At 39.9% G+C, this 18039-nt stretch overlaps 1 pseudogene; it reads left to right on the plus strand.

Moving 5' to 3' along the window:
* Window positions 1-564: 564 nt before the first annotated feature.
* Window positions 565-1262, plus strand: LOC144220168 (small ribosomal subunit protein eS4, X isoform-like; annotated as a pseudogene).
* The last annotated feature ends 16777 nt before the right edge of the window (window positions 1263-18039 follow it).

Below are 18039 nucleotides of genomic sequence, written 5' to 3' on the forward strand. Positions count from 1 at the left end.
GGGAGGGGCAGAGAGAGAGAGGGAGACACAGAATCTGAAACAGGCTCTGAGCCATCAGCACAGAGCCCGATGTAGGGCTTGAACACACAAACCACGAGATCATGACCTGAGCTGAAGTCGGATGCTTAACTAACTGAGGCACCCAGGCGCCCCTGAATTAAAAACTTTAAAGTAAGACCTGAAACCAAAAACTCGTAACGAAAACATGTCAATGATCTTAGCAATGATTTTTTTAGATCTGACTCCAAAACCAAAGGCAACAAAAGCAAAAACAAACAAATAGGACTACATCCAACTAAAAAGCTTCCGCACAGCAAAGGAAACCATCAACAAAATAAAACGTAACATACCAAATTGGAAAAAATATTTGCAAATCATATATCCAATAAGGGATTAATATTCAAAGCGTATAAAGAACTCATACAACTCAATAGCAAAATAGCAAACAATCGAATTAAAAAATGAGTAGAGGATCTTAATAGACATTTTTCCAAAGAAGACATACAGTGGCCAACAGATACATGAAAAAATGCCCAACCGTCTATTTTCATGCCTAGTACAGCCATGGCTCATAGTCCCAAAAAGCATGTGAAGCATTGTAGCAGCTCCAAAGCATTGGATACTGGATAAACTGACCAATGTGTTTGCCCTTCATCCAACTACTTGTTCCCATAAGGAGAATGTCTCTTTCTCATTATTTTCCTTAGAAACAGACTTAAACATATCCTAACAGGAGATGAAGTAAAGAAGATCTGTATGCAGTGTTTTATTAAGATTGATAGTAAGGTTCAAACTGATATAACCTACCCTGCTGTTCTTATGGATGCCATCAGTATTGACATAACTGGAGGGGATTTCCAACTGATCTATAATACCAAGGGTCTCTTTGCTGTTTATCAGATCACACCTGAGGAGGCCAAGTAGAAGTTGTGCAAAAAGAAAGATCTTTGTGGAGACAAAAGGAATCCCTCACCTGGTGACCCATCATGCAGTTCCCTCCATCCTTATCCCGATCCCCTCATCAAGGTGAATGACACATTCAGATTGATTTGGAGGCTAGAGAGATTAGTGATTTCATCAAGTTTGATACTTATCATCTGTGTATGGTGACTGGAGGTGCTAACCTGGGAAGAACTGGTGTGATCAATAACAGAGAGGGATACTCTGGTTCTCTTGACGTAGTTCACGTAAAAGATGTCAATGGCAACAGCTTTGCCATTCAGCAACAAAGGCAACAAACCATGAATTTCTCTTCTCCATAGAAAGGATAACTGCTTCAGTACTGCTGAAGAGAGAAACAGCAGACTGGTGGCCCCAGCAGTGGGTAAAATGGTCTCTAGATGATGTGATTGGAAATCTTTATCCTTAATAAAAAATAATACAGCACCAAAAAAAAAAAAGACAGAAAGAAACGATGCTAAACATCAGTAATCATCAGGGAAATGCAAATCAAAACCACAATGAGATACAGCCTCACACTTCCTAGAATGGCTATTATCAAAAAGACAAGTAGCAAGTGTTAGCAAGGATAACAGCATTGCAGTATTATTTACATTAGCCAAGATATGAAAGCAACCTAAGTTCCCATTGACGGATGAATGGATAAAGATGTCACACACACACACACACACACACACAGAATACTACTCAGCCATTAAAAAAAAAAAAGAATTAAATCTTGCCATTTGCAACAACATGCATGGACCCTGAGGGAATTATGCTAAGTGAAGTAAATCAGAAGAGAAAGACAATATGATTTCACTTATATGCAGAATCTAAAAACAAACAAATGAACAAATAAGAAAAACAAAACAAAACACATAGAGAACAGAGCAGTGGTTGCTAGAAGGGAGGGGATCAGTGGGTAAGTGAAATGGGTGAAAGGGGTCAAGAGGTACAAACTTCTTTAAAAAAGAGGTACAAACTTCTAATTATAAAATAAATAGTCATGGGGGTGTATAATATACAGCCTGATGACTATAGTCAATAATATTGTAGTGCATACTTGAAAGTTACCAAGAGAGTAAATCCTAAAAGTTCTCTGGGGTACCTGGGTGGCTCAGTCAGTTGGGCATCCAGCTTCGGCTTGGGTCATGATCTCACAGTTCGTGGGTTTGAGCCCCACGTCGGGCTCTGTGCTGACAGCGCGGAGCCTGGAGCCTGCTTCAGATTCTGTCTCCTTTTCTCTCTGCCCTTCTCCCCTCTTCTGCTCACTCTCTGTCTCTGTCTCTGTCTCTCTCTCTCTCTCTCAAAAATAAACATTAAAAAAAAATTTTTTTAAGTTCCATTACAAGAAAAAAAAGTTTTGTTACTTTGTATGGTGACAGTAACTAGACTTATTGTGGTGATCATTTCATTATATATACAAATATTAAATCACTATGTTGTATACCTAAAATTAATATAATGTTATATGTCAATTATATTTCTCTAAAAAATAAATAAAATAAATATATAAAATAAACTAAATGAAATTATACTCACACATACACACACACACACACACACACACACACACAAATTATGTGACAAACATAGTTAGCTAGATTTGACAGTGGTCACCTCTGGGATTAGGATTTGGGATTGAATGGGATATGAGTAGATGACTATAATTTTTCATTTTAAGCCTTAATGCATATATTACTTTAATTAAATTTTTAACTTTTAAGTAACTTTCAAAAATAAAGGCAGTCTTGTTTCTCTCTCTCTCTTAGAAAGATAAGTGAATTCCCAGCTGTCCTTCTCAAGAAACTAGGACTTGTGAACTAGGTGATGAGGGGGTCTCCTGAGTAGGGTATCCCAATGAAGACAGAGCCAGACAGAGTCAACTGGACCCAACAATAGAGCCTTAGTCTGACCTCAGAAGGCAAACAGAGCCTCCCTCATGCAGAGCATACAGGCTATCCCTTAGAACTGTTTTCACCCCAAATTCCCACTGAACCCCTACCTGGGGGTTATGGAAGAGGGAAGCACAGTTGACTCTGAACAACACGGGTTTGAACCGCACAAGTCCACTTATACATGGATGTTTGTCAATAAATAAATACAGTACTATAAATGTATTTTCTATAACTTACTCTGTTGTAAGAACACTGTATATAATACATATAACATACAAAACATGTGTTAATTGACGAGGCTATCAGTGAAGCTTTCAGTCAACAGCAGGCTATTAGTAACTAAGTTTTGGGGAAATCAAAAGTTAAACACAGATATTCAACTGCACTGAAGGGGAGGTGAGGGGACCAGTGCCCTTACCCCTCATATTGCTCAAGGGCCAACTGTATGAGCAAAAAACACAAGAACTAATTCACTAAGAACTATGTAGGGGCACTCAGCCCAAAGACTGTCTGCCTTGGAATCCCTCTACCAGAATGTGTCCTAAAAGTGGGGAAATCCCTGGGCACAGACCCTTCCCCAGCTGGGCACCTTAAGAGCTCCAGGACAGTGGAGCAGTGTCCAGAAGGAGACCGAGGTGCTAGCAGAAATGGACACGGCTTCAGAAACTAAAGAGCAGGGCAGGAGTCTAAACTGTAAACTGAGTGACTGCTGACTGGTCTTACTCAGAAGGCACATGGGTGTAATTCCTGAGGATTCTCCCCTTTGGGGCATTTTGCAGTCACCCAATGGGCTGTGTGAGGAGATGGAGTGACACCAGCTAGTTCAGGATCTATTGCCCTGTTGCCCTTGTGGGCTGGTGACCTGAAAAGGCAAGTCTTCCTGAATGAGATACAAATGTGCTGGCTCAGGCCTCTGGCTCTGGCGCAGAGTTTCACCCGACCAGCGTGGAGTGCTCTTGCCATGGGCAGTCTTCCCAGATACTTCCCAGAGAGAATATAATGCTGAGCAACTGCCCACACCTCCCAGAAACTTCCACGACACCACTCATGTGCTGCCGCACCTCAGACATCTCCAGTAAGTCTAAGAAAGGGGCTGTGACCTTGAAGAGTCAAAGCTAAAGCATGCTCTTGATGCTTGGGTACCAAAGAAGAAGCTCCCATCACCTCCTGGGAGACAAAGCAGCATTTCTGAACCTCCTCCCTTCCTCTGATGGTTCTGTTACAATGGATAAGGGGGATTTTCCACTTGAGGATTATTTCCATTCCACTAACAGCAGGACCTCTCAGAGAGCTCATTTGAGCCCCTAACCTGCCCTCCCCAGCCCAGATACCCAAACCACACATCCCATTATTCAATGATATATCCTCTCCAAAGGAAAGCCCCCTATTGTTTTTCATAGGTTGATCCTTTTCCTCCAGCTAGACATTCCAGAAAAGCAAAGACCAACCTTAGACATCTACAGTCCCCAAAGCACCAGTCTTAGCTTAATAAATATGCTGGAACTCAATATGACTTCACTAGTGTTTCAACTGAAATGGCTAGTTTAATAAGAAACCTGAAAATGGGCTTGTTAGGGAGGGAAAAATAAAGAAAAATTCACAGGTCCTTCAAAGTGTTTTTGATATTCTCTTCCTCTCCTTCTTTTTCAGCCCCTTCCCCAACCCCCTACATGCTAAATATATATAAGTAAGAGTCTGATAGAAGCCAGACATTTAAAATAACATATTTTTAGGGTTTTTTTTTTTAATTTTTTTTAATGTTTTATTTATTTCTAGGAGAGAGAGAGAGAGACAGCGTGAGCAGGGGAGGGTCAGAGAGAGAGGGAGTCACAGACTGAAACAGGCTCCAGGCTCTGAGCTGGCAGTCAGCACAGAGCCCGACGCGGGGCCCGAACCCACGAACCGCGAGATCATGACCTAAGCGAAAGTCGGACGCTTAACCGACTAAGCCACCCAGGCTTAACCGACTAAGCCACCCAGGCGCCCCGGGTTTTTTTTTTTAAATAAGGTCTGAATGCCTATGCAGGCTGTAAATTTACAGCTGATGACCCTCTGCCAGAAGCTCTTTTGGGCGCTTACAGCTGTGAAATACAATCTTTAGTCGACTACACAGCCCCTCCTTGCTCCCAATCTGATTCCAACAGCCTGTATTCCTGACAACATAACTCATCACAACAATAATGAAATAACAAGAATATTTATTTGGATTTACACACCCCCTTTCACCTAAGGGTCCCCAAGCAACTTCAAACATAGCTGAAATGGTTCCAAACCATGTACCTCTCCAACTTTGATTTAGAAGCTAAAAAAGGAGTCACTCTGCTGTGTGTAATTCCTTGGCAAAAATCATACACTTCTCCATAAATGGAAACAGTGAGTCTTGGCTCTTCTTCGATAATCTTCTCTGCCCTCCTTACACCTTTCTTCTTTGCTGAGAAATAAGCCAGTGGTGTAATCTAGACCCTCCCCTTAAATTTTTATTGTTTTGTGCTTTGAAGATTTTTTTTTGTGCACAAGATACGTATACTACAGAAATTAAGCATCTTTCTACTTTGCAAGATTCATTGAAATAATTCTTATTTGGGATACCTAAGCATTGGGAAATTCTACATAAGCTATGATTTTGTTTAAATGGAAACAATGTCTTTTCCATTTCTTTATTTTGTCAACACTTACCCTTCTCTTTGTATGCCAATTTCTGTCAGTACTGGGTGCTGACACAGAGTATATAGATCTGTGATGAACTGACTTGTTTCTGAATTGCATCCACAACTGAACATTTTTCTAAAATATTTATGACCTCAACGTCTACATTAGGGTACAAATGAGGGGCAAAAATAGCAACGTCTAAACCCTATCTTTTACTCTACTGGACCTATACAAACAACTACCCTGTGTTGTTAGGTGTTAAAGGTGTTAACTATCTTTCTCACTGGAAATAAGGAAACCAATGTACTAGACCTACCAGCATAGACCCCAGATCTGCTTTGGTCAAACACAACATTAGAAGGAAATTCATCTGAAACCTCGGATTATGTCAGCCCTATTGCTGGGCATTTAATGCTGATCTTCTTAGAAAACTTTGGCTCTTAGTCACTCATGAAATCTAAAAAACAAATCTACAATGTGGAGACATTGTGCTAAGGGCTGAGGATATAAGAATGTAAAGTGCACTGCCCTGCCCCCAAAGAATTTGTAGTCCAGGGAAGGAAACCATCAGAAAAACAGAGAAGAACACGATAACACTGTATGTGGCATGACATAATTATACACAAGGTGAAGGCAGCTCCATTTGAACCCAACTTGACTGATGCTTCTTCCCAACCACAGGCTGGGCCATAAACATACTTTAAAACCCTGGGCTTTGAACCTACTTGCCCTCCTCTGGAGTATCTAGTTATCATCACACCTGGGGCAGTACTCTGTCTTGGCATCTGAGAGTGGTGTTTTCTGGCATCCTCTAGAAGCTTTCTGGCTCCTTCCCTGCATGCCATCTTTTTGTTCTCTCTTGGCTTATTACTCTGGAGCCCACAGCCCTGCTTGTTTTCTCTTTGTACTTTAACACTGTGGCTAGATGATATTTTCAGATTTAATGTTTTTTCTGTCTGTATTTGTTTGTTGCCTTCCTCCATTTCAGATTGGTAGCAGTCTCGATATGCCGTGACTTCCAGAAGGTATGCATCAGGGCCAAAACCAGAAACAGCCAGCAAGTCCTTCTGGCTTCCCCCCTCCCTCCTACCCCCCCCCCAAAAAAAAACCTCATGTTTAAGCCTTTAATGGAACTCAGTGGTTTGGGGATAAGATGGGAGACAGTCTGAGAAGCAATAAGGAGGGGGATTCATCCTTCCTCTCCTCTCCACCCTAGAAAGAGACGTCCTTCAAGTAAAAGAAGGAGGGAAGAGAGACACCACAGGGTCTCAGAGCACCCATGCTTCCCTATGCTCCCATAATGTTGACATCTAAACTCCAAGTGGAAGGCCTAGGTAGAGTTGAGGCTAGGCAGACAAAACCCCAGGCAGCATCACAAGGCACAGCCATAACAGAGAAAAAGGGATCTGGTGGGAAGGATGGCAGTCTTGGCAGTAACCTACCTGGAGAGATGACCAGGGACCAGATAACCCACTCTGCATCCTGATGCCTTGGCACTTCTTAAGAGGAAGGAAAACTCAAATAAATGAAATTAAGCTTTCCCTGAGACTAAAGGAAGGGGTGCTCAGTATGAAATGAAGTCAACTTATAAATGGTAAAAACATGTGACATTTCTAACACACCTGAGGTGTATGGGCTGACTAGCACCACACTCTTTCTGGATGCTCTGCTTTATCCATTGTTAAATTCTAGATCTAAACCTCAGGTTTTGTTTCCTTTCTCCATAATTTGGACTGATATCTCAAGCTGCTTTCTAAATATTTCATTTCAAACTTATCAAGTCAAAAGGACTGTTATCTTTTGTCCTCTTCCCCACCCCCACCCTACCATCTCTCTCCCCCATATTCTTTTCTCTGATAATAGCATTAAATTCCACTCATACTAAAAACCTCACATATACTCTTAGCTTTCGTATCTCCCTTACCATCCAGGCCAGTCAATTCTACCTTAGGAATCTTCTCTATTGCCTCAGCCATATCAGTTTCCCAGAACTTCATCATGTGTACTCTATCCATGTATCAGCCTCCTCACTGGTATCTGTGTTATCAGATTCTCTTCTACTCTGCCCAAGGCATCCAAGATCTTAGACTCCTCCAGCATCCTACTAGAGAAAATCCACATTCCTTATCAGAGAATACAGGACTCTGTCTAAATAAGGCCTCTGACTACTTTACCCTCCACTAACTTATATGTGGTACACCATATAACTCACACACATACTCCAGAATCTCACCACCTCTCATGATCCAAGAAGTGACTATCACTAAGCAATGAGTTAGAAAGTGGTAAGCTTGTGGCTGAGCCTAGCATACAAGCTGGTTAAGCATAATTAAGCATGAAGAAAGTCAGAGCTTTCTTCCAATGAGGAAAAAATATTGTGTGGTTTCCTTCTAGAATTCTCTTATGTTACAAGAAAGCAAACCCAGGAGGGGCTATTGCTTAGGATCATGGTCAACATGACTGGCAACTAAAGCTGAATTCTGTAAGGCTGCTCCGGCCAGCCCTCCAAGAGACCTTGGCCACTTTTGCGATGCCTGTAATACTGCCATTCTTGCAGAATTTTTGTAGGAATGAAAGTGACACTTGAGGGAAGAGGGAAGTTCTCGGTAAACTGCAAAGCGTTGTACAAAATGTAAGGATTCACACTTCTTTCTTGTAAATAAATATTCACTCACTTCTGTCTTTTACACTTCAAAATTCCTTAGGAAAAGACAACTCACAGAGGGTCCGTCTTATGCAAAAAGGAAATACCCATGATAATCCAAATAATTTTTTAATGAAATAGTGTTGGGAAATGGCAGGGTATCTTTTACTGAGAACATGGGAATCCGTATGAATTCAGAAACATTACACCATGGTTGTTATCATCGGGGCAGCCTTGGTGTGTCTGGCTGAATTTTTAATATTCTATCTTTTTAATCTTGCATGACTCTCCCTGGCAAAGCCAGTCCAAAAGAAGAGACGCTTAATAAACATTTGAGACTGGGGACTAGCTGTTTGTGAAACTCGCTGTCCATTAAGTAATTGTAGGTTAGGCTAAATAAAATGTTTTATGGAGAGTAATATATCCATGGTGAGGCTTCATTAAATGTGCTACTGTTTTTATGGCCCCTTCAGTATAGAAAACAAATAACCTGTCCTCTTTCTCCAGAGGCTACTCCGACCCCCAAATCTGTTTTGCACTCGCCTCGCATGCAGATCAGGTGTCGCAGCTGGTTTTACAAAATTCAGGAGTGCAACCAGTGCCTCCCTGCTTACCAACACCCTGATAATACAAGGAGAGGAACAGTTTTATTTCGGTATTCCCCAAACTGTGTTCCATGGAGCATTCATTCTGTAAGATGGTAACATGTATTCTGAAAACCTGAAAAAGAAGGAGGCAGCCATGACAGTGGCTCCTCCATGAGCAAACAGGTTTGAGAAACAATAGGTTAAACAAAGGTAAGCAGTTTTCCTTCCCACAGGATATGTAAGGCCTTCAGTCAGCCAAAATGCTTTGTGAATCTCCTAGAGGGAAACACAGTAAATAGAGCACTTCTAAAATTATTTGACCATAGAACTTATTTTCTATAGAACACAGTACAAAAGGTACTAGTGTTCCACAGAACATAGTTTAAAAGAGGCTGTTTTATTTAATAAAGCCAAGTAACCAATGACAACCAGTTCAATACTTTCCAGAACATCATATTTCTCGGTGAAAGTCCTAAACAAGGGAACATCTCCCACAAGCAATATCATTACAAGAAGCATGAGACAGAAGCATCTGCAAATGAAGTTTTGAGTAAAACGCATTAAGATTTCCCTACAGCCCGAGGATCTATAATTCAATATTTGGAGTCATTGTTTCTCTTATTGAGAATAGGAAAGAAAATTGACAAAGGAGGTTGCCATATTTTCTACACTTTGCTGCAGGATGACAATCCTTACTTAAGCACAGGAAGGCAAATATTAAAAAACAAAAAGCCAAGTGTGTTTGCCATCTATGTTTCCCCTTATGGTTATACAAGAGCATCTTTAAGAGCAAAAAGCTTATAAAGTAACATACGTCAGCCAGAGCGGCCAGCGTGACCAAGAATAGGAGCCACATTCATGTGACTCTACTCTGTCTTAACATAACGGATGCTGATGGTGCCCATTTGGATCCCTTTCACCTGGCATCCCCACTCGCCATGAGTGTGGATTACTGATTAGCCCCAGAGGTTTCTTCCCAGGAGAGTAACCCTCTGCAGACCAAGACTTATCTTACCCAGTAGATTCTATCACTCATCCATTCCGGAAAGACTGGCCTCCTTTCCTCAAGGCAGGACCAGCTATGTGCAATTCATGCATGGACCTCTGGCTGAGACCACAGCCCCGCTTAGTGTCTTGCCTGGCCCTATTCTATTTCCCTTACTCTCTTATTCCTGAGACTACTCCAATGATTCATACACATACCTCAATACCAGTCACAGGCTCTGCTGTTAGGGAACCCAGCCCAATACATCCAGTTTAGAACTTTGGACTTAAAGAAGCAGGGTTTTTTGGGGGGTTTTTTGGTTTGTTACTTTTTTCTCTCAATTATAATTATCTGGTTCATAACAGCTCATCTTCTTACCTCTTTCAGGAATCTTACATCATGTTCCACTAAGAGACCTTACTTAGATCAGTATTTCACATCGTGGGGATTTGAATCATGCACATTAGAGTTAGCAGGGTACTTGCTAAAAAGTAGAGGTTGCTAAGGCCCTCCTCAGGCCTACTGTGTCAGAATTTTGAGATTCGAATACACAAATATTTTATATATCATGTACTTCTGATGCCAAGTTTAAGATCCACTATCAAGCTGCCATGATTGGGGCACCTGGGTGGTTCAGTTGGCTAAGCATCTGACTCGTGATCAGGCAGGTCATGATCCTGCGGTTCATAAGATCGAGCCCCAAGTCAGGCTCTCCACTGACACTGACAGCATGTACGCACACACACTCTCTCTCTCTCAAAATAAATAAGTAAACATTTTTTTAAAAAGATGCCATGATGTAGCCAGCTTCCCACTCCCCACCACCACCCTCCTGATAGGAACTGAGAGATACTCTCAAGGCAAGCTAACTCACCTTCTTACCTTCTGGGTACTGATACACTTGTCTAAGAGTAAACAATGTATAAATTTCTAACTGAAAACTTCCAATGTGGTCTATAGAGAAAGAAAAAAATGAAACCCAAGCAGATTATTGTCTTGCCTAATGACAAATTACTTCAAAATGTAAATTTTGTTTCATTTCTTTGTAATCAAAAACTGCGATCTGAGATGACGCTCTCAAAATAAGTAAGTTGGAGAATCTGTGTTTAATCATCTAAAATCAATTATTTCCAAGTATTTATGAGCTATGGGAAGGAAGACAATCTGAAAACATGTTTTCAAAGCACAATGCAGAAAAGATTTACAGTAGCTCATAAACATCCAAATTGCCATATTTATTCATCTCACTAAGGGTGACTGTTGCTTGAGAATTATTTACCTAAAGTCTTAGATCTCTGAATACAGGGTGGAAAACATCACTGACTGCCATGTTTTTGCATACCTCTGACAAGCGTGTGACAACCTCAGTTGAGGATAAGTACCTCAATCAGCAGGACAATCACAATTAACCACTGGTATAAGTTAGTGCCAAGAGATCAAACAGAGCTCCAACAGCAAACTTGCTGTCTACTTTGGAACCAAGATGGATCAAGAGAATCAGAAGGTGGATGCAGATGGCTTCTCAGGACTGGTGTTTCTTGAGCAGCAATTTATTCAAGCCTGGACTGTTTGTCAGGCATACACCAATCTCTTCATTATCATTGTTTTGGAGTGTGTGTGTGTGTGTGTGTGTGTGTGTGTGTGTGTATGTTGGGTTTTTTGATTCAAGAGAAATAAAATGGTCTCGACTCAATGCCAAATAGAGCAAGCGTGCAGCTCCTCACTGGCTGGCATTTCTTAATGATCATCTCAGCAGGGATCCCAAAATGAATCAGCCACCCCTGGAAAGCTCACTCTCACCCTTAGAATATGTTCCTAATAATTATCTGGTAATAGAGAATACAAGAACACACTTCTAATCAAAGTGAAGCACCCTTTCAAATCCCAGACGTCCAAAAAGCTACCTGGTAGGAGGATATTGAGTTTTTCAATTTGTTGTTTTCTCCTATAAGTTGAAACATGACTGTGTGAGATTAAAAAAAGATCTAAAAACAAAACTGAAAAGGAAGTCTAAACTTGCAAGTTATAAAAATACATTAAAACCAATATTTTTAAGAAGAGATATGCTAAATATAAAGCATCACAAATACAGTTTTTAAGAAAAGGCAATTCTTCAGGTATGAACATGTAGTTCTCAAAGTCCAAAGTGGTTACAGTGTGTCATTTTAAAATGAGTTCAAATTTCCCTAGGAAATGTGTTATTAGAGTGGCTCCTTTTGGGGGGAAAGTTATACATATCACTCAATGGGGTTAACACACAGGCACCTGGGGCCACATCAAGAGACAGCACCTTACCTTGAATTTCATAATCAACTCTGTTGGTATACAGCAAATTGATCAAGAGGACGTTGGTCATCTGAAAAACTTGAGATTTTCAAACAGACACAACAAAAGGAGTCAGAACTATTTTAGAGAAAGAAGCCTGGCAATGGCACCACTAAATGCAATGAATGCTCCAGGCTTCTATCAACAATTAGTCTCACTACCCTGACAGTTTCAGGAAAAGTAGGAAGAGACAGGACATGATGATGATTATAAACTCAATTCCTCAACATTAATTCCTATGGAAACACTAAGACAAATTATCAAATTCTGGGTGCCTGTTTCAGAAAGCCAGAGAAGCACCAAGTTCAAATAACCTTACATGGCTCCATGGAAGAACCAGCCCAGGAGGACCTATACAGCCCTTCAACCACAAGTTTGATCTATAAGGGGTATGCAGATAAAGGAGGCAGAATTAGAGGTAATTTCCTCAAGAACTTCAATTCCAGTCTGCATGATATTCTTAGCAATTTCCTATCGAGATATGGTTTAGCACCTAACTGGTCAAAGGCCAGACCCAAAACATATTTACAGTGGCTTAGTATACATCCAAGCACCACAGCACACGTCACAATGAAGGCTGCAACTAAAAATATGCACCTTAGTCCTTCAGATGAGACAAAGTTGAGTGAGGCTGCTTCAAAGTCATAGAATTCTAATTAAAAGCAACTGTCATAAAAAGAAGAAATGCTCAATTTTATTACAGTCATCAGGGACATAACCTGTATGTTTAAACATACAGGTTAAAACCATATATGGTATCATTATATACTACTAGAATGGTGAAAATAAAAAAGACTGAGAATGTGAAATGTTGGTGGGGTGCCTGGGCGGCTCAGTTGGTCAAGCATCCAACTGTTGATTTTGGCTCAGGTCCTGATCCCATAATTTGTGGGCTGGAGGCCTGCAATGGCTCGGCACTGATGGCACGGAGCCTGCTTGGGATTCTCTCTCCCTCTCTCTCTTCACCTCTCCCCCTTCTCAAATCAATAAATAAACTTCAAAAAGCATTGTTAAAAATTTTTTAATGTTTTACTACCATAAAAAGTTTACTTAGAATAAAACAATAAAAAAAAGCAACTGTAAACCACTAGAAAAACAGTCCATCAAAACAAGAATATACCTGAAAACTGTGATTTCCGAACAATGTGTTTTAGCCTTAGTGAGATTGCTAAGAACATCCCAGATTCCCAAATTTGCAAATACCATTTCAGAGAAAAATAAAGTATCACTGGAATATGATACTAAAGACAGGACAGGCATTTGCTCCATGACTGGTTCTGGACACCAGCCTTACAGTCTTTGAAATTCAAATCTTTGCTTCAGTAAAATGGCAAATGACTACTTGTTTGGTATCATTCACACATACACACAAAATCCATTACCATAATCTCCACAAAGTCAACAATACAAGGTTTGGAAATATAAAGCAAAATCATAGGTACTAAGAATATATTTGGCAGAAAAGGTCATTATGGGCCACAAACTAAACATTAGTGATATGAAACGCCTTTTCTGAAAAGCTAAAATTAAATATGTCACATGTTTCTGTTAATAAAACGTGGGCATCTGTATGAGAAAAATTCAATCAATGACACAGACTAGCTACTCACTAAAAGATGATATTTAGTTTGGATAGAAACATTTTAACAAATGGTATAAACCATGCAACATAGTAAAAATAACACTTGTGAGCAAAAACTAAGGGTATCCAGCTAGTTAGCTACTAGAAGGCAGCTATGCAAGGTGTACATATTGAACCTGGCTCCACCCACCTGGTAGCTCTACCCACTTGACTCACACAAGTTACTTAACCTTTTCTTGTCTCAGTTTCCTCATCTGTACACAGTGTGATAATAATTATCCCCCCATGAATCATCATTGTGAATCAACTGCATTAACATATGTGAAGTGTGCTTGTCATCTATTAAAAGTATGCACACACAGATTGTCATTTCAGAACAGGAAAGAGCTTTGAAGATTCTTAGAGCTAGTAAATAGGACTCCACGAGTGTTCTCCCTTCCTTACCTCGGGTAGAGGAAAGGAAAAGAGAAAGCAAGGCTACTTGTGGGATGGGGTTACAAAGACCTCCAGCCCCCAGAGCATTTCTCTCACCTGCTCAGAGGCACCAGAAATGCCTAAACATATTCTCCAATCAGAAAGGCTTGAAATGGGAATAGCTCCTTAAAGCAGCCCTTTGATTTTCACTTGATTCACACTACACAGTAAATAATTGCTGTCAGGACACTCTCCAGGCACTAATTTGAAACTTGAAATACAGAGGACCCTGGGACACTGGATACTTGAAAGTAGAAGAGAGTCTTAGATGAACGGATAAAGAAGATGTGGCATATATACAATGGAGTATTACTTGGCAATCAAAAAGAATGAAATCTTGCCATTTGTAACAACGTGGATGGAACTAGAGAGTATTGAAAGACAAATATCATATGACTTCACTTATACGTGGAATTTAAGATACAAAACAGATGAACATAAGGGAAGGGAATATAATATAAAAACAGAGAGGGAGACAAACTGTAAGAGACTCTTAAATATAGAGAAAAAATTGAGGGCGGCTGGAGGGGCTGTGGTGGAAGGATGGGCTAAATGGGTAAGGGACATTAAGGAGGACACTTCTTGAGATGAGTACTGGGTGTTATATGCAGGGGATGAATCACTGGATTCTACTCCTGAAATCATTTTTGCACTGTATGCTAACTAACTTGGATGTGAATTAGAATAAACAAATAAGTAAGTAAAGAAACAACAACAACAAGAAGAAGGCAGTACAGTGTTGTAAATGTATTTTCTCTTCCTTATGATTTCCTCAATGACATTTTCTGTTTTTGAGCTTACTTTATTATAAAAAATACACACATACATATTATATGGATAATATGTAAACTATGCATTGATTGTTTACATGTTATTGGTAAGTTTTGGTGGAGTCAAAACTTATACACAGATTTTCAACTGTATGGGGGGTCAGATCCCTAACCTCCACGTTGTTTAAGGGGCAAATGTATTTCCTTATGAGAAAAGATTTAAAGAAGTACCTGGGCAATGCGATCTCCCCAAACCATTTCTCCTCAATTATTTGCATTTGTCAACGTGCTTTTAAACTTGAATTAACAGACACTGGTTACAATTTCACCTGTGCTTTCCCTATGTAAACACAAGTTTAGTATTAAACACTAAGGCTATCACAGAAAGCTATAGAGAAATGGTATGCGCAATTTAACAAAGATGCAACCCTTCAGAAGAGTAGATGTATGTTTTTATGTGTTTCAAGTGTGAAAGGGGAAGGTGGTTAAAGCAAGCGCCCTGATGGATAACAGACATCTCTAAAAAATGGATCTGTGATGAGCTTTTAAGGGTGATTTAGTAACTGGCTATAAATGTTGACCACAAAAGTTAGCAGGCCATCTCTAACACAACTTTTTAAATTTATGAAATATAAAGACCTTCTTGTAATGGCTGTGCAGGCCCAGAATCTAACTTCACAACACACTTATGATCTGTGCCTGCCTGAGGCAGCAAGCCATTCCTAGACATCCTCTGGAGACCTTTTCAAGGGCTGTGGTTTCCCAATAAAGATAACCTACAAGAAGGGAAATCAACATGCAGAGAAAACACCTCCACTGAAACATTCCTTCGGGTCTGGATTCTCCACAACATCTACTCCTGAGAATTTAGGACTATTGTCCTCTCTTAATACAGGAAAAAGAATATTCAGAGGTAAATCTCCTACCCTTCCTGACTTCCATAAAGAGAAAATATCAAACAATTTCTCTTTCTGTATTGAATTAAGGATGGTTAAAAGTAGTAGATTGGTAGGAATTATTGTAACTATACAGAACCACACTAAAACAATTAGCAAGATAAGAAAAGAGAAAGAAAAGAACCAAGAGACAGTGAACTAAGAAGATTCCAAGTAAATAATTCTCATTTTTTAGGATCTTGGCCTGAGGCTTTTCTGTGAATTTTAGATAAAGATATTCAGCCTCTGCAGAAATCTTTAATAAAACACCCAGCCTAACAAACAATGTATTTTCCCGCTGTGGCAGAAGACTGCAGTTAAATTTTCCAGCGGTCATGATCTGTGTTTCCATGCAAGAAAGATGGCCAAGTAAAAAGGATTTTTCCATAAAGCAGTTAAGGTATAACACAGATTAGGAGGAAAATAAAATGAGTCTTTATCTTCTTCTATGTAAATATTTTTCCTAATATACCACCTGCTGGAAGCCTCTGGCAGAATACGATTGTAAGAACACAACTTCTGCGAAGCAATTTTCTGAATTCTTGAGTAATTCAATTAAAAGTGGGACAGCTCTTGAATTATCCAAGATATTATCTCAAACTGCAGCTTTGCCCTACTTTGACCAACATGCCCCAGAAATCTCCATTTATCAGTTTTCTTATTTGGTAAGATGAATTTCTTTAGTTGAGTCTGAAACCTAATCAGTTAACAAATAACCTTTCCACTTCCAAGTCTGGGAGTCATCTTGGGCCTCCTCACACTCTCACCTTCATGCCAACAAGGCCCCCTGATCCCCCCAACACACACAGACACACACAAACACACACACACACACACACACACACACACACAGCTCGCTATACAGAGTATATTAAAACATGCTGGTGAATATGTTATGCTTCCTATAGGCTGTGCCTTTTTCCTCCTTTACACCCACTCAAATTCCAGACCTCTAAGACCAAACTCAAACTCATTTTCTCCAAGAAACTTTGCTGGATGAAACCTACTTCACTGCCTTAAAACTTAAGTATCAAGGCTAAATCCTGCCCCAAAAGTCAAGATCTTTGCTTATAATATACTTTGATTCTTTTCAACATTGCTTGAAATAACTGGCTCTTTAGTATTTTGTTCTTGGTTCTCCCAGCCCCAACCCCCACTTCTACTCCCACACCCCATTCTTACACAGACACACCTGTACACACACACACACACACCAGACTGATTCTGAGCAGGAATCTGTTTAACTATTTTGTACAATATGTCCCATACTTTTTCTTCCATCTTTCCTAGATTACCAGAATACAGTATTTTTAGCATGGCACTTATGGCACTAATATTTGTTCACCATCCTTTTGATAGCTTTGAACAGGACATGGAAGCTAAACTGCAAAATAAATACGTGACCCAGTAGGCACCTAAAATGTCAACACCAATGGTTTTCTTAAGGACTGTCACTGAGGGTGGGAGCTGGAACAGAAAGGATTTTAATTCAACTACATATTGTATTATACAAGGTCTTCACAAAACTGTTGGATTTTCCCCATCTCTCAAACACAGAACTGTAACAACCCTAGCTTTCTGACGCATCAGACTGGAGACATACTTTGGTCAGGCTGCCCCTTCATTCCCTGCCAGACTTTCTTCTCTGCGAACACCACAGAGGTAACAGCTAGAATACAGAGCACTTCTACCATAGCACTTACCCTACTGTTGTGTGATTGTTTACTTGTTAGTCTCCCTCAATGAAGGTTAGGTTTAACAAATTAAAATACAGCATGTCAGTTAAATTCAAATTTCAGATAAATCGTGTTAAAAAACAAAATTCAGCAGAATAGGTTTTAAAGATCTTATTGGCTTTATTCAATGAGTCATGAATTGGGCTGTACCCCATTTAGTAGAGAGAAAGGAGCTCTTAGAGCTATACAAAATGAAAGATTTTTATAGGCAGAGGGGACAGAACAAAGACTGGATTGTTTTAGGCAAGGTCACCTTCCTTTAAGGGATAGCAAGGGTCTATCAGTTGAATTACTTCACTAGTGCTGATTAGGTAATTCCAGATTCACTGGTTAAGATTACATGTCTGAAAGAGGCTGAAACTGCAATTAAGTTAGGCTTAAGTCTCAGTTTGGTGATGTGGGCTTAGCACCAGTGACTCCATTTGGAGCCTGTTGTCTCCTTTTTAAAATTTTTAAAAATATTTTTTAATACAAGTATATCCCAAATTTTGCATGGGATATACATCTACTTA

This window comes from Crocuta crocuta, unplaced genomic scaffold (assembly GCF_008692635.1).
Source record: "Crocuta crocuta isolate KB4526 unplaced genomic scaffold, BGI_CrCroc_1.0 scaffold9, whole genome shotgun sequence".
Lineage (NCBI taxonomy): Eukaryota > Metazoa > Chordata > Mammalia > Carnivora > Hyaenidae > Crocuta > Crocuta crocuta.